At 44.7% G+C, this 22,869-nt stretch overlaps 1 protein-coding gene across 1 annotated transcript in view; it reads left to right on the top strand.

Annotated features, from left to right (window-relative positions):
* The first annotated feature begins 2,916 nt into the window (after positions 1-2,916).
* The window catches only part of LOC132816187 (alanine aminotransferase 2-like), a 209,533-nt gene continuing 189,580 nt past the window's right edge, over positions 2,917-22,869 (top strand). The window contains exon 1 of the mRNA XM_060825683.1: positions 2,917-3,041. The gene's annotated coding sequence lies outside the window, so the exon portion shown is untranslated. The remainder of the gene's footprint in view (positions 3,042-22,869) is intronic.

Genomic DNA, 22,869 nt, shown 5'->3' with positions numbered 1-22,869 from the left:
TCCTCACCTATCCTCATTCTTTTCCATAACTAGATTAAATCTAACTGAGTTATAATCACTGTTCCCTTACTGATACACCTTTCACCTGCCAGGGTTAATTTCTGAATGTTAGGTCCAGAACAGGCCCTTCTCTTGTTGGGCTTTCTACATTCTGGTTATGAAAGTTTACCTGGATTCAATTCAATAATTTTACTCCCTTTCTACGGTTTGAAACCCAGCTGATGTTATTACTGGACCAGTCAGATCCCAAACAGAAATCAGGCTTGATAGATTATAATTTGTTTTGTGTTGGTTTTAACAAGAGGGCCTCTCACTGAAACTTAAGCCAATAATAATGTAGATTTTGATTTACAATAAAACAGAGGTTTCTTAAACAAAATAAATAAAGATAAAATTGAAGGAACCAATAAATTTTCTGATAATTCAAAGATTTACAACCCAAATATAAATATAATTCCATTCAGCATAAAGCACTCATTTGCAAGTTTCAAAAAGTACAACATCTAGAAGAGTTCAGAACATTACAGTGCAGTAGAGGTCCTTCGGCCCTTGATGCTGCACCGGCCAGTGGAACCAATCTGAAGCCCATCTAACCTACACTATTCCATTTTCATCCATATATCTATCCAATGACCATTTAAATGCCCTTAAAGTTAGTGAGTCTACTTCTGTTGCAGGCAGTGTGTTCCACACCCCACCTACTCTCTGAGTAAAGAAACTATCTCTGATATCTATCCATCAAAATTTGCTTTGCCCCAGTTTAGAACATAAACCTGTGGATCAGTTTTGTCCCTCTCTGTAATTATTTTAAAATTAATAGAACTATGAACACTGGTCCCAAAGTGTTCCCCCCCCACCCCCCCCCCACCCCCCCCCCCTCACCTGTCCTGCTCCATTTCCCAACAGTAGGTCAAATTTTGCTCCTGTTATGAAGTTGAAGGCGTCTACTGTACCTTTAAGAGAGAGTGAATGCTGTTTTGCACTGAGAGCTTACAAGAGCAGTATCAGAGTGGACTAGAAAATTGAAACTATGTAACATTTGGCTGTGAAATAATCCTTGAGTTTGTTGCTGTTTTGACAACATTTCAAATTTAACTTATGCCCCAGAATACTAAAACCCAATCAAGTTTGAATTATTATTTTGCCACAGCGAACCAATGAGATGATCCAGTATTGGGGATATTAAAAAGGCAGGCAGTTTGAAAATCAGACAGATCAACTGCCATTGAGAGAGACCCAAGATATTGAAACACTCTCTATCAAAGGTACCTTTTCATTTGAAATATATTCACAGTAAAAATATAGAAGACGACCCAGGGAGATGCTCAGCTAGAAGAAGAAAGACAGCAAAGATGACAGCTGCTATATGGTTTTGAAATTAAATTGATGTAATTTTAGTAAATGTTTTATTGGAATAGTATGTCGTTATAGAGTAGGAGGCAGGTAATAAGCAGTTAAGAGAAAGGGGTGCTTAGAGTTGGTGAATAGTTGTTGTTTAATGTTCACTTTTAGAGTTAAGGAATAAATTGATATTACTTTCTTGAATAGTGAAATTTGTGAGTTCTCTGTCACTCATACCTTAATAGAGTAAGAGGCGAGTTGAGCTTTTCTGGGTGTTTGGTTTAATTAACAGAGGGTTCACCCCATTTCATGAAAGTTTGGAGGCTCAGGTCCAAGATTTGGACAGGTTTAGTCAGATCCAGTCAGAGATTTGGACAGATTTGGCACACGAAAGATCCCAGCAGATTTAAACACTTGCCAATTAGTGTCCTAGATCTTTAAATAAAACGTAGGTGAGACAATTTGTTTAATTTTGGTTACTTGTGGTTGGTTAAATTAAAAGTGAGAGAAATTGTTCTTAGGATTGTTAAAGAGGTTCTGGGGTTTGAGGATGCTTCCTAAATTTTCCAAGAAAGTTTAGAAAGGCAGAAAAAGGGAATACTTTTAGAATTAGCAAATAAGTTAGAATTGGGTTTAACCAGGGACCAAGGGGAAGCTGAAATTGTAATGGAGTTAGTCAAGCACTTAGGTGTATCAGCGAAACAGACAAGTGCAGTCGAGTTAGAAAAAAACTTAAATTGTAATTGAGGTGAAATGGAGTTAAATGATAAAGAAAGGGAAAGAAGAGCAATGAGAGAAGAAAGAGAGAGAGAAGGTTCTTAGCTGACCAAAGAGAGAGAGAGAAAGGGAGAGAGAATTTGAACTTCAGAAGTTGTGAATTAGTGAAGTTAACAGGATGGAGATGAAGAGATTAGATTCAATTAGATTCACTACAGTGTGGAAACAGGCCCTTCGGCCCAACAAGTCCACACCGACCCTCTGAAGAGTAACCCACCTAGTCCTATTTCCCTCTGACTCTCTCTCTCTCCCAAGGCAAATAATTTACTAATAGTATCCACAAACTATGCCTGTGTATTCAGAAGAAATCAGCATGGCTACAAAATTTCTGACAAATTAATCATTAATCATTAACCATTTTCAGACACTCATACTAAAACTCACATGCCACTAATTCAAAACCTAAACTCTTAAGTGAATTATATTAAAATATAGACTTAACAATCTAAATGCAACATACTGTTGTTGCTAATACACAATTCAAAATGAGTCAGGCAGCAATAATAGTAATGGTTAGGAAATGCCATGCATGTGGTGCCCACGTTGTGACCGTGCCAATGAATGTACTGTATTACAGTTATTTGAAGGGAGAGATCATTCGAGAGCTCTCAAAAGGTTAATGGAATATCGAAGAGATTGCAAACAAGTTTGGCATATGCTCAAATGAAGGCATGAAAATGCACATAACCATCCAACTACATCTGCCTGCAATACATGCTGGGTGACCCATAGAGAAAGAAACAATGAAATAAATGTGTGGGAAACAGTTTGACCAGTTAGAGACTCAAAGGATCAACAACTGCAAAGAGAACCACCCACTCCCTCGGCAGTGATCTATTCAGTGTTTCTCATCAGTGACTGTCTTCACTTCAAGCATCAAACAAATTCCAACTAAACTCAACTCCAAGCTCAGAAGCTGCACAGTGAGTGAGAAATTATGAAAGTAAACAAAATGTTGTTATTTATTTCAAGGGGTTAGAGACCAGCAATAAAGATGTCTTGTTGCAGTTGTACAGAGCCTTAGTGGGACCTGAAGTGTACAGTTTTGGTCTCTTTGTCTAAGGAGGGTTATAATTACCATCGAGGGAGTGCAACAGAGATTTGATTTTGATTTATTGTCACATGTACCTAAGTACAGTGAAAAGTTTTATTTTGCATGCATTAGGGGAAGATGATAACATACAAGGACAGACAGATCATAGGGTGCTTAGACAGAGACATAAAAGGTTACATCCTGTAGAAGGGAAAATTTACTGGGAGTGCAGATCCATTGTACCTGAAGGTTGCTGCACGGGTGGATAGAGTAGTCAAGAAGGCATATCGTATGCTTGCCTTCATTGGATGGGGTATTGAGTATAAGAGCTGGCAGGTCATGTTAAAATTGTACAAGACATTGGTTTGGCTGCATTTAGAATAGAGTTCTGGTCAGCACATTAACGAAAGGATGTGAACGCTTTGGAGAGGGTAGGAGAAAGTGAGGACTGCAGATGCTGGAGATCAGAGCTGAAAAATGTGTTGCTGGAAAAGCGCAGCAGGTCAGGCAGCATCAAAGGAGCAGGAGAATCAACGTCTGAAGAAGGGCTTATGCCCGAAATATCGATTCTCCTGCTCCTTTGATGCTGCCTGACCTGCTGAGCTTTTCCAGCAAGACATTTTTCAGCTTTGGAGAGAGTGCAGAGAAGGTTTACGAGGATGTTACCTGGTATGGAAGGTGCTAGCTATGAAGAGGGGTTGAGTAGGTCAGGTTTGTTTTCATTAGATAAAAGGAGATTGAGGGGGGACCTGATTGAGGTTTACAAAATCATGAAGGGTATAGACAGGGTGGATAGAGATAAGCTTTTTCCCAGGGTGAAGGATTCAATAACGGGAGGTCATGCTTTCAACATAAGAGGTGAAAAGTTTAAAGGGGACACATGTGGCAGGTACTTCACACAGAGGGTGGTGGGTGTCTGGAACACGTTGCCAGCAGCGGTGGTAGAGGCAGGCACAGGGAGATTCATTTAAGATGCGTCAGGACAGATGCCTGAGTGGGTGGGGAGCAGAGGGACACAGATGCTTAGGAATTGGGCGACAGGTGCAGACAGTACTTTTGGATCAGCTCAGACTTGGAGGGCCGAAGGGCCAGCTCCTGGGCTGTACATTTTCTTTGTTCTTTTGTTCTTTGAGGTTCACAAAAGCAACCTTAGATTTGAAGTTAGAGATAACAGCAGGGGAGTAGCTGGTCTTAATCTGTTGGTGTATGTGTTAAGCTTCTGTATCTTTTGCTTGACAGAAGGGATTCGAAGAGAGTATAACCAGGGTGGGAGGGGTCTTTGATGATGTTGGCAGCCATTCTGTGGCAATGAGAAGTGTAGATGGAATCCATAGATGGGGTTTGGCTTGTGTGATGGTCTGGGCTGGGTTCACAACTCCCTTTAGTTTCTTACAGTCCTGGACAGAGCAGTTGCCAGACCAGGCTGTGATGCTCCCAGACAGAGTGCTTTCTGTAAAAGTTGGAAATTGTTGGTTATCATTACTCCTAGGAACTCGACGTTCTCGACCCTGACCACCTCAGCTCCATCGAGCTACATAGGGGCACGTCCTCTGCCTTTCTTTCCAAAGTCAATGATCAGTTCTTTGGTTTCACTGACATTGAGGGAGAGATTGTCATCTTTGCACCATGACACCAAACATTCCTGTATTTTGACTTGTCGTTGTTTGATATCTGGCATGAGGAAGGTAGTGTTGGAAGCAAACTTGTAGATGGTGTTCGGATGAAGTTTGCCCACATGGTCGTGAGTTTACAGAGAGTATAGTAAGGGCTGAGAACGCATCCTTGTAGGGTGCCGGCGTTGAGGATTATCATGGAGGAAGTTCTGTTGTCGATCTTTACTGATTGTGATCTGTGGGTGATGAAGCTAAGGATCCAATTGCAGAGGGCAGAGCTGAGACCTAGGTGATCTGACATCTGCAGCAGTGAGAAAGGAAAGTGGTGTATCCAGGGTTGAGAGAATGTTGCACTGTTCTTCAGGTCTTTATTTCAAACATAATATTAAAATTATGTGGGGCAGCACGGTGGCTCAGTGGTTAGCACTGCTTATTCACAGCACCAGGGTCCCAAGTTCGATTCCAGCCTCGGTTGACTGTCTGTGTGGAACTTGCACATTCTCCCCGTGTCTGTGTGGGTTTCCTCCGGGTGCTCTGGTTTCCTCCCACAGTCCAAACATATGTAGGCCAGGTGAATTGGCCATGCTAAATTGGCCATAGTGTTAGGTGCATTAGTCAGCGGGGAATGGGTCTGGGTGGGTTATTCTTCGGAGGGTCGGTGTGGACTGGTTAGGCCAAAGGACCTGTTTCCACACTGTAGGGAATCTAATTTAATCTAAAATGAAACCTCAAGGTAATTGATCAGGAATTGAAAGAAATGTACCTAGCTTGATATCCTGAGGTCTTAAACAATTACAAAGCTTTAACCTTTAAGAAACAATGGTTTGCTCCAGGCTAGAGAACTGTGTCCAATTCTAATTTCGGCAGTTTGGGTTGGACGTCAAAAGGAGATGACGTGGAGGGGAAGACCAAATGGGAGAAGCTAGAATAGTTTTCCTCAGAGTAGGGAAAGGTCTGGGAAATTCTTGCAGAAGTTTTGATATAGTAAGGAAGAAAATACGGTTTCCTGAACGAGACTGTTTGTGGTTCGAGGGACACAGATTGACCATTATTGTGAAAAGAACCAGAGAGAGTGATGAAGACAGTTGTTTATACACGATGTGTTATATTATGGAATGCCCTGTCTGAACACCTGGTGGAAGCAGATTCAGGAATAACTCTCAAATGTGAGTGGGATTGTTTGAAGAGACAGATCAGGATGGTGTTTTAACAGCAGCGATGTCTGGCTACAGAAGGTGCTGGAGACATTCTAGATTAGATACAAAATGTTAACTGTTTCTCTCCACCCATGCTGCCAGGTCTGCTCAGTTTCTCCAGTATTTTCTGTTTTATTTCAGATTTTTGTTTAGATTAGATTAGACTTACAGTGTGGAAACAGGCCCTTCGGCCCAACAAGTCCACACCGACCCGCCGAAGCGCAACCCACCCATACCCCTAGATTTACCCCTTACCTAACACTACGGGCAATTTAGCATGGCCAATTCACCTGACCCGCACATCTTTGTGACTGTGGGAGGAAACCGGAACACCCGGAGGAAACCCACGCAGACACGGGGAGAACGTGCAAACTCCACACTAGCATCCAGGACATTTTGCTTTTATTTGAGGGTCATGTTGTCAATTTGCTCGCTCTATCAGAGAGCTAGCACAATCCTGATGAACCAAAGGTTTTACCACAGGGTTGCATAAAGATTTTTGGATCATGCCAGCTACTGTTGTTGAACAGCCGATAGAGGGCTGGGGGTGTCACCTTGGGATCAGTGAAGTGGAGAAAGGTTTATGCAATTCAGAGGGTGGGTTCAAAATACTCAGACAAGTTCTCTAATCCCCAGTGGCTTAGTGGTTAGCTCTGCTGCCACACAGCACCAGGGACCCAGGTTCAATTCCAGCCTCAGGCAACTGTCTGTGTAGAGTTTGCACAATCTCTCCATGTTTGACAATAGACAATAGGTGCAGGAGTAGGCCATTCTGCCCTGTGAGCCTGCACCACCATTCAATATGATCATGGCTGATCATCCTTAATCAGTATCCTGTTCCTGCCTTATCTCCATAACCCTTGATTCCACAATTCTTAAGAGCTCTATCCAACTCTTTCTTAAATGAATCCAGAGACTGGGTCTCCACTGCCCTCTGGGTCAGAGCATTCCACACAGCCCCCACTCTCTGGGTGAAGAAGTTTCTCCTCATCTCTGTCCTAAATGGTCTACCCCGTATTTTTAAGCTGTATCCTCTGGTTTGGCACTCACCCATCAGCGAAAACATGTTTCCTGCCTCCAGAGTGTCCAATCCTTTAATAATCTTATATGTCTCAATCAGCTCACCTCTCAGTCTTCTAAACTGAAGGGTATACGAGCCCAGTCACTCCAGTCTTTCAGTGTAAGGTAATCCCGCCATTCCAGGAATTGACCTCGTGAACCTACGCTGCACTCCCTCAATAGCCAGGATGTCTTTCCTCAAATTTGGAGACCAGAACTGCACACAATATTCCAGGTGTGGTCTCACCAGGGCCCTGTACAGCTGCAGAAGCACCTCTTTGCTTCTACACTCAATCCCTCTTGTTATGAAGGCCAGCATGCTATTAGCCTTCTTCACTACCTGCTGTACCTGCATGCTTACCTTCATTGACTGGTGTACAAGAACACCCAGATCTCTCTGTACTGCCCCTTTACCTAAATTAATTCCATTGAGGTAGTAATCTGCCTTCCTGTTCTTGCCACCAAAGTGGATAACCATACATTTATCCACATTAAACTGAATCGGCCATGCATCTGACCACTCACCTAACTTGTCCAGGTCACCCTGTAATCTCTTAACATCCTCATCACATTTCACCCTGCCACCCAGCTTAGTATCATCAGCAAATTTGCTAATGTTATTACTAATACCATCTTCTATATCATTAACATATATTGTAAAAAGCTGCGGTCCCAGCACGGATCCCTGCGGTACCCCACTGGTCACTGCCTGCCATTCCGAAATAGAGCCGTTTATCACTACTGCTTGTTTCCTATCAGCCAACCAACTTTCAATCCAAGTCAGTACTTTGCCCCAATACCATGCACCCTAATTTTGCTCACTAACCTCCTATGTGGGATTTTATCAAAGGCTTTCTGAAAGTCCAGGTACACTATATCTACTGGATCTCCCTCATCCATCTTCAGAGTTACATCGTCAAAAAATTCCAGAAGATTAGTCAAGCATGATTTCCTCTTCATAAATCCATGCTGACTCTGACCTATCCTGTTACTACTATCCAGATGTGTCGTAATTTCATCCTTTATAATAGACTCCAGCATCTTTCGCACCACTGAGGTCAGACTAACTGGTCTATAATTTCCTGCTTTCTCTCTCCCACCTTTCTTAAAAAGTGGGACAACATTAGCCACCCTCCAATCCGCAGGAACTGATCCCGAACCTATCGGACTCTGGAAAATAATCACCAACGCATCCATGATTTCTCGAGCCACCTCCTTCAGTACCCTGGGATGTAGACCATCAGGCCCCAGGGACTTATCAACCTTCAGACCTAACAGTCTCTATATCACCAATTCCTGGCAAATATAGATTCCCTTCAGTTCAGGTCCTTCAGCCACTGTTACCTCAGGGAGATTGCTTGTGTCTTCCCCAGTGAACACAGATCTGAAGTACCAATTCAATTCTTCTGCCATTTCTTTGTTCCCCATAATATATTCTCCTGTTTCTGTCTTCAAGGGCCCAATGTTAGTCTTCGCCATTTTTTTGCCTTTCACATACCTAAAAAAAGCTTTTACTATCCTCCTTTATATTATTGGCCAGTTTACCTTCGTACCTCATTTTTCCTCTGTGTATTTCCTTCTTAGTAATCCTCTGTTGCTCTTTAAAAGCTTCCCAGTCCTCTGTTTTTCCACTTATCTTTGCTATGTTATACTTTTTCTCTTTTAACTTTATATGTTTCTTAACTTCTCTCGTCTGCCATGGCCACCCATGCCTCCTCTTAGGATCTTTCTTCCTTTTTGGAATAAACTGATCCTGCATCTTCTGCATTATAGACCAAAATATCTGCCATTGTTCCTCCACTGTCATCCCTGCTAAGGTATTGCACCATTGAACTTTGGCCAGCTCCTCCCTCATAGCTCCATAGTTCCCTTTATTCAACAGAAATATTGTCACTTCCGATTGTACCCTCTCCCTCTCAAATTGCAGATTGAAGCTTATTCTATTATGGTCACTCCTTCCCAATGGCTCCTTCACTTTGAGGTCCCTGATCAATTCTGGTTCGTTGCACAATACCAGATCCAGAATTGCCTTCTCCCTGGTAGGCTCCAGCACCAGCTGTTCTAAGAATCCATCTCTGAGGCACTCCACAAAGTCTCTTTCTTGGGGTCCAATACCATCCCGATTCTCCCAGTCTCCCTGCATGTTGAAATCCCCCATAACAACTGTAGTAACATCTTTGCGACAGGCCAATTTCAACTCCTTATTCAACTTACATCCGACATCCGGACTACTGTTTGGGGGCTTGTAGATAACTCCCAAGAGAGTCTTTTTGCCCCTAGTATTTCTCAGCTCTTTCCATACTGACTCTACATGCCCTGATTCTAGGTCCCCCCGCGCAAGGGACTGGATATCATCCCTTACCAACATGGCCACCCCATCCCCTCTGCCCGTCAGTCTGTCCTTACGATAACACGTGTAGCCTTGAATATTCATTTCCCAGACCCTGTCCACTTGAAGCCACGTCTCAGTTATCCCCACAATATCGTATCTGCCAATTTCCAAAAGAGCCTCAAGCTCATCCATCTTATGTCTAATGCTTTGTGCATTTATATATAGTATTTTTAATTCTTTACTGCCCTCACCCTTCCCATCAACCCCTATTTCACTCAACCTTACAACATGATCCCTTTCTGAGTTTTCTGCCTCATTGATACCGTTGTCTTTCTTGACTTCCCTTGTTCTAACTTTCCCTTCAATTTCCTTCTTAAACATCCAGTTTGTCCCCTCCCCCCCGCTACTTAGTTTAAACGTAGCTGTGTTGCAGTAGCAAACCTGCCTGCCAGAATGTTGGTCCCTAACCTATTAAGGTGCAAACCATCTCTCTTGTATAATTTATGCTAACCACAAAACATACCCCAGTGATCCAAGTTTACCTGGGTTTCCTCAGCTCTCTCCTCCTACAATCCAAAAGATGTGCAGGTCAGGTGAATTGGCCATACTAAATTGCCCGTAGTGTCCAGGCATGTGTAAGTTCGGTGCATTAGTCAGTGGTAAATATACGGGTAGGTAAAATCTTTGGAGAGTCGGGTTGGGCTGAAGGGCCTGTTTCCACACTGTAGGAATTCTAATTCCAGGTTTCTTATAATAGTGTGCTCAGAAAACTACAGGAATAGTGCCAGAAGACTGGAAGATAGCAAATGTGGTTCCCTTGTTTAAGAAGGAGAGTAGGGATAACCCTAGTAACGATAGGCCGGTGAGTCTTATCTCTGTTGTGGGCAAAGTCTTAGAGAGAATTGTAAGGGATAGGATTTATGAACATCTGGATAGGAATAATGTGATCAAGGATAGTCAGCATGGTTTTGTGAAGGGCAGGTCGTGCCTCACAAACCTTATTGAGTTCTTTGAGAAGGTGACTAAGGAGGTGGATGAGGGTAAAGCAGTAGATGTGGTGTATATGGATTTTAGCAAGGTGTTCGATAAGGTTCCCCATGGTAGGCTACTGCAAAAAATACGGAGGTATGGCATTGAGGGTGCATTAGAGGTTTGGATTAGGAATTGGCTGGCTGGAAGGAGACAGAGGGTAGTAGTTGATGGTAAAGGTTCATCTTGGAGTGCAGTTACTAGCGGTGTTCCGCAAGGATCTGTTTTGGGACCATTGCTGTTTGTCATTTTTATAAATGACCTAGAGGAGGGCTAGAAGGTTGGGTGAGCAAGTTTGCGGATGATACGAAAGTCGGTGGAGTTGTTGACAGTGGGGAAGGATGTGGCAGGTTATAGCGGGATATAGATAAGCTGCAGAGCTGGGCAGAAAGGTGGCAAATGGAGTTCAATGTAGCTAAGTGTGAAGTGATTCACTTTGGTAAGAGTAACAAGAAGATGGGGTACTGGGCTAGTGGTCGGATACTTGGTAGTGTGGATGAGCAGAGGGATCTTGGTGTCCATGTACACAGATCTCTGAAAGTTGCCACCCAGGTAAATAGTGCTGTGAAGAAGGCATATGGCGTACTGGCTTTTATTGGTAGAGGAATTGAGTTCTGGAGTCCTGAGGTCATGTTGCAGTTGTATAAGACTCTGGTGCAGCCACATCTGGAGTATTGTGTGCAGTTTTGGTCGCCATACTATAGGAAGGATGTGGAGGCACTGGAACGGGTGCAGAGGAGGTTTACCAGGATGTTGCCTGGTATGGTAGGAAGATCATATGAGGAAAGGCTGAGGCACTTGGGGCTGTTCTCATTGGAGAAAAGAAGGTTTAGGGGTGACTTGATAGAGGTGTACAAGATGATTAGGGGTTTAGATAGGGTTGACCATGAGAACCTTTTTCCACGTATGGAGTCAGTTATTACGAGGGGGCATAGCTTTAAATTAAGGGGTGGTAGGTATAGGACAGATGTTAGGGGTAGATTCTTTACTCAGCGTGTCGTGAGTTCATGGAATGCCCTGCCAGTAGCAGTGGTGGACTCTCCCTCTTTATGGGCATTTAAACGGGTATTGGATAGACATATGGAGGATAGTGGGCTAGTGTAGGTTAGGTGGGCTTGGATCGGTGCAACATCGAGGGCTGAAGGGCCTGTACTGCGCTGTAATTTTCTATGTTCTATGTTCTATAACTCAACCAGGAGATTTATATTGCTTAAGTTCTATTATTTCTCTTTGACACTGACTGTGAGTTAGAATCCATACAATGCAAGTCCTTTCACACTCCTCTCTGACACTGTCACATTGCACAAAGTATACTCAAATTATCCTGATGAAACAGCAGTAGCTCTGATCTTTATTTTATTGCTAACTGAAATAACACACAGCTGTCACACATACTGGGGTCACATCATAACAGGAGAAGGACAAAAGGACAACTGTTAAAACCTATCCAGTAACACAGTCGATGAAAGCCTTCCAAATAATCCAAACAGATTTAACTAAATGGAGAAAAAAAGAGACTGAGAAGTTGCTCAGTACTGAGGGACTGCTGCACTAGGCGATGCCTGAGTGGTATTATTGTTAGGCTATTAATTCAGAGACCCAGATAATATCCTGGGGACCTGGGTTTGAATCCTGCCATAGCAGATGGTGGAATTTGAATTTTATATTAAAACAAATCTGGAATTAACAACCTACTGATGATCATGAAATCATTGTTGATTGTTGAACAACCCATCTGGTTCACTAACGTCCTTTCGGGAAGGAAGCTGCTATCTTTACCTGGCCTGGGCTATATGTGACTCCAGACCCACAGCAATGTGAGTGACTCTCAATTGCCCTCTGAAATGCCCTAGCAAGCCATTCAGTTGTACCAATCGTGACAAAGTCTCAATGAAAGGAAACTGGACAGATCACCTGGCATTGACCTCAGCACCAGAAAAGATAATGGCAGAAACAGCCCTGTCATCCTAGAAATATCCTCCTTCCAAAATTGAGAGCTGTCTCACAGACTACTCAAGCAACAGTCTGACATAATTATACTCATGGAATCATACCTTACTGTCAATATTCCAGAGCCCACCATCCCCATCCCTGGATATGTCCTGTCTCACTGACAGGACACACCCAGCAGAGAGGGCGGCACAGTGGGATGCAGTCAGGAGGGAATTGCCCTGGGAGACCTCAACATTGACTCCAGACCTCATGAAGTCTCATGGCTTTAGGTTAAACATGGACAAGAAAACCTCCTGCTGGTTACCATGTAAACCCCCTGTTTCAGAAGGGAGCAGTGCAAAAAATGGGAAATGTTAGGCCAATTAACTGATTCATAAGATCCTGGAATCCATTGGGAAGGATGAGATTTCTCAATACTTGGAAATGCATGGTAAAATAGGGAAAAGTCAGCATGATTTCATCAAGGGGAGGTCATGCCTGACAAATCTGCTAGAATTCTTTGAGGAGATAGTGAGTAGGGTTAGACCAAGGAGAGCCAAAGGGTGTTATCCATCTGGACTTCCAGAAGGCTTTTGATAAGTTGTCACACTGGAAGCTGCTGAATAAGATAAGGGTCCATGGTGTCAGAGGCAAGATGCTGGCATGGATAGAGGATTGGCCTTCTGTCAGAAAGCAGAGAGTGGGGATAAAAGGGCCCTTCTCAGGATGTCAGCCGGTGACTAGTGATGTTCCGCAAGGCTTGGTGTTGGGATCACAACTTTTCACTTTATACATTAATGATCTAGATGAAGGAACTGAGGACTTTCTGGCTAAGTTTGCAGATGATACATAGATAGGTAGAAGGACAGGTAGCATTGAGGAGGTGGGGAGGCTGCAGAAGGACTTGGACAGGTTAGGAGAGTGGGCAAAGAAGTGGTAGATGGATACAACGTGGGAATGTGTGAGGTGAGGCACTTTGGTTGGAAGAATAGAGGCATGGACTGTTTTCTAAATGGGGAGAACATTCAGAAATCAGAAGTACAAAGAGACTTGGGAGTTCCACACCAGGATTCTCTTAAGATAAACATGCATGCTAAGTTAGGAAAGCAAATACAATGTTGCCATTCATCTCAAGGGGACTAGAAAAGAAACACAGGGAAGTACTTCTGCGGCTTTATAAGGATCTGGTCGGACCACATTTGGAGTATTGTGCACAGTTTTGGGTCCCATATCTCAGGAAGGATGTACTGGCCCTGGAACGGGTTCAGAGGAGGTTCATCAGAATGGTCCTAGGAATGAAAAGCTTAACATATGAGGAATGTTTGAGGACTCTGGGTTTATACTCAAAGAGTTTAGAAGGATGAGGGGGATCTAATTGAAACTTACAGAATACTGATTGGCCTGGACAGAGTGGACATTGAGAAGATGTTTCCATTGGCAGGAGAGACTCTGACCTAAGGGCACAGCCTTACAGTAAAGGGAAGGCCTTTTACAAGTGATAAGGAGAACCTTCTTTAGCAAGAGAGCTGTGAATCTCTGGAATTCACTGCCACAGAAGGCTGTGTTGGCCAGTTATTTGAGTCTATTTAAAACAGAGATAGAGGTGCAAGGGAAGGCTGGTAGGTATAGGGAATGCTAGATGATGAAAGAAATTGAGGGTTTGGTTAAGAAAAAGAAGGAAGCATATGTCAGGTATAAACAGGATAGATCAAGTGAATCCTTAGAAGAGTATAAAGGCAGTAGGAGTATACTGAAGAAGGAAATCAGGAGGGCAAAAAGGGGACATGTGATAGCTTTGGCAAATAGAGTTAAGGAGAATCCAAAGGGTTTTTACAAATACATTAAAGACATAAAGGGTAACTAGGGAGAGAATAGGGCCCCTCAAAGATCAGCAAGGCGGCATTTGTGTGGAGCCGCAGGAAATTAGGGAGATACTAAACAAGTATTTTGCATCAGTATTTACTGTGGAAAAGGATATGGAAGATATAGAATGTAGGGAAATAAATGGTGACATCTTGAAAAATGTTCATATTACAGAGCAGGAAGTGCTGAATGTCTTGAAACGCGTAAAAGTGGATAAATCCCCAGGACCTGATCAGGTGTACTCTAGAACTCAGTGGGAAGGTAGAGAAGTGATTGCTGGGCCTCTTGCTGAGATATTTTTATCATCGATAGTCACAGGTGAGGTGCCAGAAGACTGGAGGTTGGCTAACTGGTGCCACAGTTTCAGAAGGGTGGTAAGGACAAGCCAGGGAACTATAGACCAGTGAGCCTGATGTTGCTGGTGGGCAAGTTGATGGAGGGAATCCTGAGGGACAGGATGTAAGTATATTTAGAAAGGCAAGGACTGATTAAGGATAGTCAACATGGCTTTGTGCGTGGGAAATCATGTCTCACAAACTTGATTGAGTTTTTTTGAAGAAGTAACAAAGAGGATTGATGAGGGCAGAGCAGTAGATGTGATCTATATGGACTTCAGTAAGGTGTTTGACAGGTTCCCCATGGGAGACTGATTAACAAGGTTAGATCTCATGGAATACAGGGAGAACTAGCCATTTGGATACAGAACTGGCTCAAATGAAGAAGACAGAGGGTGGTGGTGGAGGGTTGTTTTTCAGACTAGGGCCTAGACCTCTTCCTCCCTTGCTGGCCTCCAGTTCCTGCCTGCTGTCTCGGGGCCATTATGCTGAATGGGTCTGGACCATCAAGTATCTGACCACAGAGATCCACATGTTGGTGAACAACAGGGTCCAGGACAATAAGAAGAGCTGTCTTATCCATCCTCAGCTGCAGCTTGCAGTCTGTAATGATGAGGAGGTTGATGAGCTCCTGGGAAGAGTCACTATTACCCAGGGCAGGGCTGCTGCCCAGGAAAATAGGCCACCCCAGCAATGCTTACTCCTGAAGAAGAGGAGAGATCTGAAAAACCAACACCATTCCAACAAAACAAAAGCCCATCATTTAAAAAGGGAGGCAGAGAGAGAACAGCAAAATATACATGAGCTAGATATTTTCCTGATCAACTTGTTCAGGGATGTTATTCTGGATCAGTGGTGCTGGAAGAGCACAGCAGTTCAGGCAGCATCCAAGGTCCGGACAAGTCATGGGGACAGTGCTGAGCTGGAAGTTTGGAACTAGGGTGAGGTGGGGGAAGGGGAAACGAGGAAACTGTTGAAGTCCACATTGATGCCCTGGGGTTGAAGTGTTCCGAGGCGGAAGATGAGGCGTTCTTCCTCCAGGCGTCTGGTGGTGAGGGAGCGGCAGTGAAGGAGGCCCAGGACCTCCATGTCCTGGCAGAGTGGGAGGGGGAGTTGAAATGTTGGGCCACAGGGCGGTGTGGTTCATTGGTGCGGGTGTCCCGGAGATGTTCCCTAAAGCGCTCTGCTAGGAGGCGCCCAGTCTCCCCAATGTAGAGGAGACCGCATTGGGAGCAACGGATACAATAAATGCTATTAGTGGATGTGCAGGTAAAACTTTGATGGATGTGGAAGACTCCTTTAGGGCCTTGGATAGAGGTGAGGGAGGAGGTGTGGGCACAGGTTTTACAGTTCCTGCGGTGGCAGGGGAAAGTGCCAGGATGGGAGGGTGGGTTGTAGGGGGGCGTGGACCTGACCAGGTAGTCACGGAGGAAACAGTCTTTGCGGAAGGTGGAAAGGGGTGGGGAGGGAATATATCCCTGGTGGTGGCGGAAATGTCGGTGGATGATTTGGTTTATGTGAAGGTTTGAGGGATGAAGGTGAGAACCAGGGGCATTCTGTCCTTGTTACGGTTGGAGGGGTGGGGTCTGAGGGCGGAGGTGCGGGATGTGGACGCGATGCATTGGAGGGCATCTTTATCACCCCAGTTCCAAACTTCCAGCTCAGCATTGTCCCCATGACTTGTCCGGACTTGTCCTACCTGCCTATCTCCTTTTTCACCTATCCATTCCACCCTCTCTTCTCTGACCTATCACCTTCACCCCCTCCCCCACTCACCTATTATACTCTATGCTACTTTCTCCCCACCCCCACCCCCCTCTAGCTTATCTCTCCATGCTTCAGGCTCACTGCCTTTATTCCTGATGAAGGGCTTTTGCCCGAAACGTCGATTTTACTGCTCCTTGGATGCTGTCTGAACTGCTGTGCTCTTCCAGCACCATAATCCAGAATCTGGTTTCCAGCATCTGCAGTCGTTGTTTTTACCTCAGGGATGTTATTACATACCTCTGGAGCAGGTGGGAGCTGAAGTGAAGCCTCTTGGCTCGGAGGGAGGACTGTACCATTGGGCGACAAGAGACATATTAAAGCCTGGTTAGCTTGGGAAGAATAATGCTAGAGTCCTTTACAAAAGACATAACAGCGGAACACTTGAAATACCGTGAAAGGATTGGACAGAGACAGCATGGATTTATAAAAGGGCAATCAGCATTGACAAATCTACTTATAGAACATAGAACAATACAGTGCAGAACAGGCCTTTCAGCTCTCGATGTTGCACCGACCTGTGAACTGATCTAAGCTCATCCCCCTACATTATCCCATCATCATCCATGTGCTTATCTAAGGATTGTTTAAATCTCCCTAATGTGGCTGAGTTGACTACATTGGCAGGCAGGGCATTCCACCCCCTTACCACTCTCTGAGTAACGACCCTGTCTCTGACATCTGTCTTAAATCTATCACCCCTCATTACTTGAATTCTCCAAGGATATAACTATAACTATAAAGTTGATCCAGTGGAGCCAGTGGATGTGGTTTACTTTGACTTTCAGAAGGCTTTATTCAAAATCCCACAGAAGAGGTTAACATGTAAAACTAAACTGTGGCTTGGCTGGTGGTGAGAAGGGCTCTACCTGTGAGATCATTTATGCACGCCCGGACTCTCAGCCGCACCGCACGCTGCCCTCAAAGCGGCTGCGGGGGGGAAGAGACTGTCACACACCTCCTTCTGGAATGTGCCTATGCAGAGGAAGTCTGGAGAGGAATGCAGTGGTGTTTGTCGACGTTCGTCCCGAGCAGCGCCGTGACGCGGGACTCCGTGCTCTACGACCTGTTCCTCGGGACGCACACCGAGACGAACATCAATTGCGCCTGGAGGATCATCAACTCGGTGAAGGACGCTCTCTGGGCGGTCCGAAACCTGTTGATCTTCCAGCTGAAGGAGTTGACCCCGACTGAGTGTTGCAGACTGGCACATTCCAAGGTCCAGGACTATGTGTTGAGGGACGCGCTGAAGCTTGGGGCAGCTGCCGCCAAGGCGCGGTGGGGAAAGACCACCGTTTAACATCTGCCTGTCTAAAGAGGATCAGGGGGCCCTGCAGTCATTTGGGCTCTGCTGATGCCTCAGCTCAATATGTGAGTGAGAAATGCACAGAACTGTATGTAATAATGAAAATTCTGAGCTGTGTATGTAAATATTGACATATGTATGGCATTACCAAATGTACAGTGTATCAAATATTTTATGAATATTTTATGAATAAAGTATATTTTTGAAATTAAAAAAAATGTAAAACTAAACTGTACAGGATTAGAGGTAGTGTATTGAGATAGATAGAAAATTGATTGGCAGACAGGAAAACAGAAGAAATAAATAGATCTTCTTCCAAATAGCAGCTAGTGACTAGTGAGGGACCACAGGTAGCAGTGTTTGAATTGAATTGAATTTATTGTCACGTGTACCGATTTACAATGAAAAGCTTTGTCTTGCGAGTAATTAGATTAGATTACTTACAGTGTGGAAACAGGCCCTTCGGCCCAACAAGTCCACACCGACCCGCCAAAGCCAAACCCACCCATACCCCTACATTTACCCCTTACCTAACACTACAGGCAATTTAGCATGGTCAATTCACCTGACCCGCACATCTTTGGACTGTGGGAGGAAACCAGAGCACCCGGAGGAAACCCACGCAGACACGGGGAGAATGTGCAAACTCCACACAGTCTGTCGCCTGAGTCGGGAATTGAACCCAGGTCTCAGGCGCTGTGAGGCAGCAGTGCTAACCACTGTGCCACCGTGCCGCCCTACAGGCAGATCACAGAGTTAAGTAGCATAGATAGTACATAATAGGTAATTGGCAGCAAAAACAAAAACACAGGTACAGGCGAATGTTAAGAGTTTGTGAGTCCATTCAGTTTTCTAGCAACATTAGTGTAAAAACTGTTATGAAACCGGTTGGTGCATGTGTTCAGGCTTCTGTACCTTAGCTATTCACAATATATATGAATGATTTCGTTAAGAGAACATAGAACGTTACAGCACAGTACAGGCCCTTCGGCCCTCGATGTTGCACCACCCTGTCATACTAATCTGAATCTGGATTAGTGGTGCTGGAAGAGCACAGCAGTTCAGGCAGGATCCAAGGCAAAAGCCCTTCATCAGGAATAAAGGCAGTGAGCCTGAAGCGTGGAGAGATAAGCTAGAGGAGGGTGGGGGTGGGGAGAGAGTAGCATAGAGTACAATGGGTGAGTGGGGGAGGGGATGAAGGTGATAGGTCAGGGAGGAGAGGGTGGAGTGGATAGGTGGAAAAGGAGCTAGGCAGGTAGGACAAGTCCGGACAAGTCATGGGGACAGTGCTGAGCTGGAAGTTTGGAACTGGGGTGAGGTAGTACAGAGAGTAGTAGTTGAAGGGAGTTTCTCGAAATGGAGAAAGGTGACCAGTGATGTCCCACAGGGGTCAGTGCTGGGGCCTCTGTTGCTTGTAATATACATAAATGATCTAGAAGAGGGCACTGTTGGTCTGATCAGCAAGTTTGCAGATGACACAAAGATTGGTGGAGTAGCAGAAAGCATAGGGGACTGTCAGAGAATACAGGAGGATATAGATAGACTGGAGAGCTAGGTGGAAAAGTGGCAGATGGAGTTCAATCTAGGCAAATGTGAGGTGATGCATTTTGGGAAGTTAATTCTAGAGCAAATTATGCAGTAAATGGAAGAGCCTTGGGAAAAGTTGATGGGCAGAGAGATCTGGGAGTTCAGGTCCATTGTACCCTGAAGGTTGCTGCACAGGTGGGTAGAGTGGTCAAGAAGGCATAGAGTATGCTTGCCTTTATCGGACGGGGTATTGAGTATAAGAGCTGGCAGGTCATGTTAATATTGTACAAGACATTGGTTTGGCTGCATTTAGAATACTGTGTACAGTTCTGGTCACCACATTACCAAAAGGATATGGACGCTTTGGAGAGGGTGTGGAGAAGGTTTACGAGGATGTTGCCTGGTATGGAAGGTGCTAGCTGTGAAGAGAGGTTGAGTAGGTTAGGTTTATTTTCATTAGAAAAAAGGAGATTGAGGGGGGACCTGACTGAAGTTTACAAAATCATGAAGGGTATAGACAGGATAAATTTTCTTTGTTCTAAAGGAAGCCACAATCTCTTTCCCAGGGCAGTAGTTGCTGTATTCTTTTCTCTATTCACTCATGGGAGGTGGACATTGCTGGGTAGGCCAGCTTTATTGCCCATTCCTAGCTGCCCTTGAGAAAGTGCTGATGAACTACAGATGGCTTCAGAGAATGTCCAACAGCAAACACAGCCACTCTGAGACCACTCGGGTTGGACAGAGAGTAGGGAACGTAGGCTCCTGGAAGAGAGGCAGAGACACGAGGGGAGGAAAGGTGGTGTGGTGTGAAGGATGGTAAGGGATTCTGTGGAGAACGTAAGGTTTGAGTTGGATGAGGAGCACAGGGTGTATCGTGTACATGAGGAAAAGCAGATGTAGGCTTGGGGAGATGTTGTGATGGGTCTCAGGGGCTGGGGAGAATCAGACCCTGGAGTTTTAGGGGTTTCAGAATTGGTAACATGTCAGTTACCAGCTGTTTTGAGGAGGGTGGGGGTGAAGAGAGTGGGATAGTCTATGTATGATTTAGGAGTCTGGGGAATGTGCAGTTGGCATTTACCAAAGAGCTACACTCAATATTTCACCACACATCCATGCAAAACCTCAAAGAGTTCACTGACAGCCAAAATGTTGGTAAATGAATGACTGTATCCTGGTTCCATTATAGAAATGGAGTGTGAGTTGTTATTGGGACCAGTGATAGCCAGGGTAGTTCATAAATTACCTGGATGGTGTTGATTTACTTCTGGGTGACACTGTGGCTCAGTAGTTCGCACAGTGCCAGGGACCCAGGTTCAATTCCAGCCTCGGGCAACTGTCTGTGTGGAGTTTACACATTTTCCCTGTGTCTGCGTGGGTTTCCTCCAGGTGCTCCAGGTTCCTCCCACAGTCCAAAGATGTGCAGCTCAGGTGGATTGGCCATGGGAAATGCAGGGTTATGGGGCTAATGTGGGTCAGGATCAGGCAAATAGCCTCTTTAGCACTGTAGGGATTCTATAGTTCCATTATATAGCAGGAGTGAAAACTTTCACATAATTACAAAAAGTCCAGTTGAGGCTAAAAAGATCAACAATTGCAGAGAGAAAGATTCAGGTAATTTTCCATCATGTGTAGTGATCAGAGCAATGTCTATCGGCAGAGGTCATACCACAACCAAATATTAGGGACACTGACACTCCACAAATGAAGACAGTTGAAAAGAGATGTTTGTCATGTCTTCCGTTAATTGAGGCCGGGAAGCAGATCCAGAGTGAAGTTAGTGAGCACAAACGGTGAGGCTAAAGGAGTTTCAGAGTATTGTAATAAAAGCAGAACTCTGCCATCCTCACAGACCTGCAGGTGATGAATGTTCATGATTTACATAAATGATTTGGAAGAAAATGTAGCTGGTCTAATTAGTAAGTTTGTGGATGATACAAAGACTGGTGGAGTTGCAGACAGTGAGGAGGATTGTCAGAGGATATAACAGGATATAGATCAGTTGGAGACACGGGCAGGAAAATGGCAGATGGAGTTTAATCTGGATAAAAGTGAGATGATGCATTTTGGAACATGAAGTACAGGTGGAAATAGGTCCACAGATCACTGGAGGTGGCAGTGCCTATGGCATGCTTGCCTTCATTGGAAGGGGCATTGAGTATAAGGATTGACAAGTTATGCTGCAGCTTTATACAACTTTACAGGGATTGGAATGTTGCATATCGTTCTGCAACACTTCTAGAAGGATATAGATGCTTTGGAGTGGGTATAGAAAAGATTTACCAGGATGTTGCTTGGTAATAGCTATGAAGAAAGGTTGGATAGACTAGGTTTGTTTTCAGTGGAACGCAGGAGGTTGAGGGGCAACCTGACAGCAGTTTATAAGAGTATGAATGGCATGGTTATGGTGGGAAGTATGAGGCTTTTTCCCAAGGTGGGGAGGGGGGGGTCTATGACTAGGGGACACAAATTCAAGGTGCAAGGGGGGTGACGTTTAAAAGAGATGTGCGAGGCAGAATGTTCACACAAAGGGTGGTGAGGGCGTGAAACGTGCTGCCAGAGGAGGGGGTGGATACAGACTCAATAGCAGCATTCAAGAAACACCTGGACAAATACATGAACATAAAACAGTACAGCACAGGCTCTTTGGCCTTCCATGTTGTGGTGGCATTTTATCGTACTCTAAGATCAGACAAACCTACATAACCCCTCATTGTACTATCCTCCATGGGCCTATCCAAGAATCGCTTAAACGTCCCTAATGTCTCTGACTCTACTCCCACCGTTGGCTGTGCATTCCACACACCCACCACTCTCTGAGTAAAGAACCGACCTCTGACATCTCCCCTAAACCTTCCTCCAGTCACCTTAAAATTATGCACCTTTGGAAAAAGTCTCTGGCTATCCACTCTATCAATGCCTCTCATTATCTTGTACACTTCTATCAAGTTACCTCTCATCCTTCTTCTCTCCAATGAGAAAAGCCGTACCTCCCTCAGCCTTTCTTCATAAGACACACCCTCCAGTCCAGGCAGCATCCTGGTAAATCTCTCCTCTGCATCCTCTCTAAAGCTTCCACATTTTTCTATACAGAGGTGATCAGAACTGAACACAATATTCCAAGTATGATCCAACTAGAGTTTATACAGTTGCAGCATAACCTAGCGGATCTTCAACTCAATCCCATGCTAATGATTGCCAACACACCATACACCTTCTTAACAACCCTATCAACATGGGTGGCAACTTCGAAGGATCTATGGACATGGACACCAAGATCCCTCTGTTCCTCCACACGGCGAGGATCCTGCCTTTAACCCTGTATTCTGCATTCAAAATGCAACCTTCCAAAGTGAATGACTTCACACTTAATGAACTCCATCTGCCCCTTATCAGCCTAGTTCTGCATCCTGTCATTGTCCTGTTGCAACCTACAACAGCTCTCCACAGTAGCCACAGGTCCACCAATCTTCCATGCCATTGGCAAACTTACTAATGCACCCTTCCATTTCCTCATCCAAGTTATTTATAAAAATCACAAACAGCAGAGGTCGCAGAACAAATCCCTGCAGAACACCACTGGTCACCAAGCTCCAAGCTGAATACTTTCCATCTACCATCACCCTCTGTCATGTCTGGGCCAGCCAATTCTATATCCAGACAGCCGGGTTTCCCTGTATCCCAAGCCTCCTTACTTTCTGAATGAGCCTACTATGGGGAACCTTATCAAACACCTTGCTAAAATCCATGTACACCACATCCACT

Source organism: Hemiscyllium ocellatum, chromosome 5 (assembly GCF_020745735.1).
Source record: "Hemiscyllium ocellatum isolate sHemOce1 chromosome 5, sHemOce1.pat.X.cur, whole genome shotgun sequence".
NCBI classification, from domain to species: Eukaryota; Metazoa; Chordata; class Chondrichthyes; order Orectolobiformes; family Hemiscylliidae; genus Hemiscyllium; species Hemiscyllium ocellatum.
The sequence above is the reverse complement of the archived record's forward strand: the minus strand, read 5'-3'. Positions and strand labels throughout refer to the sequence as shown.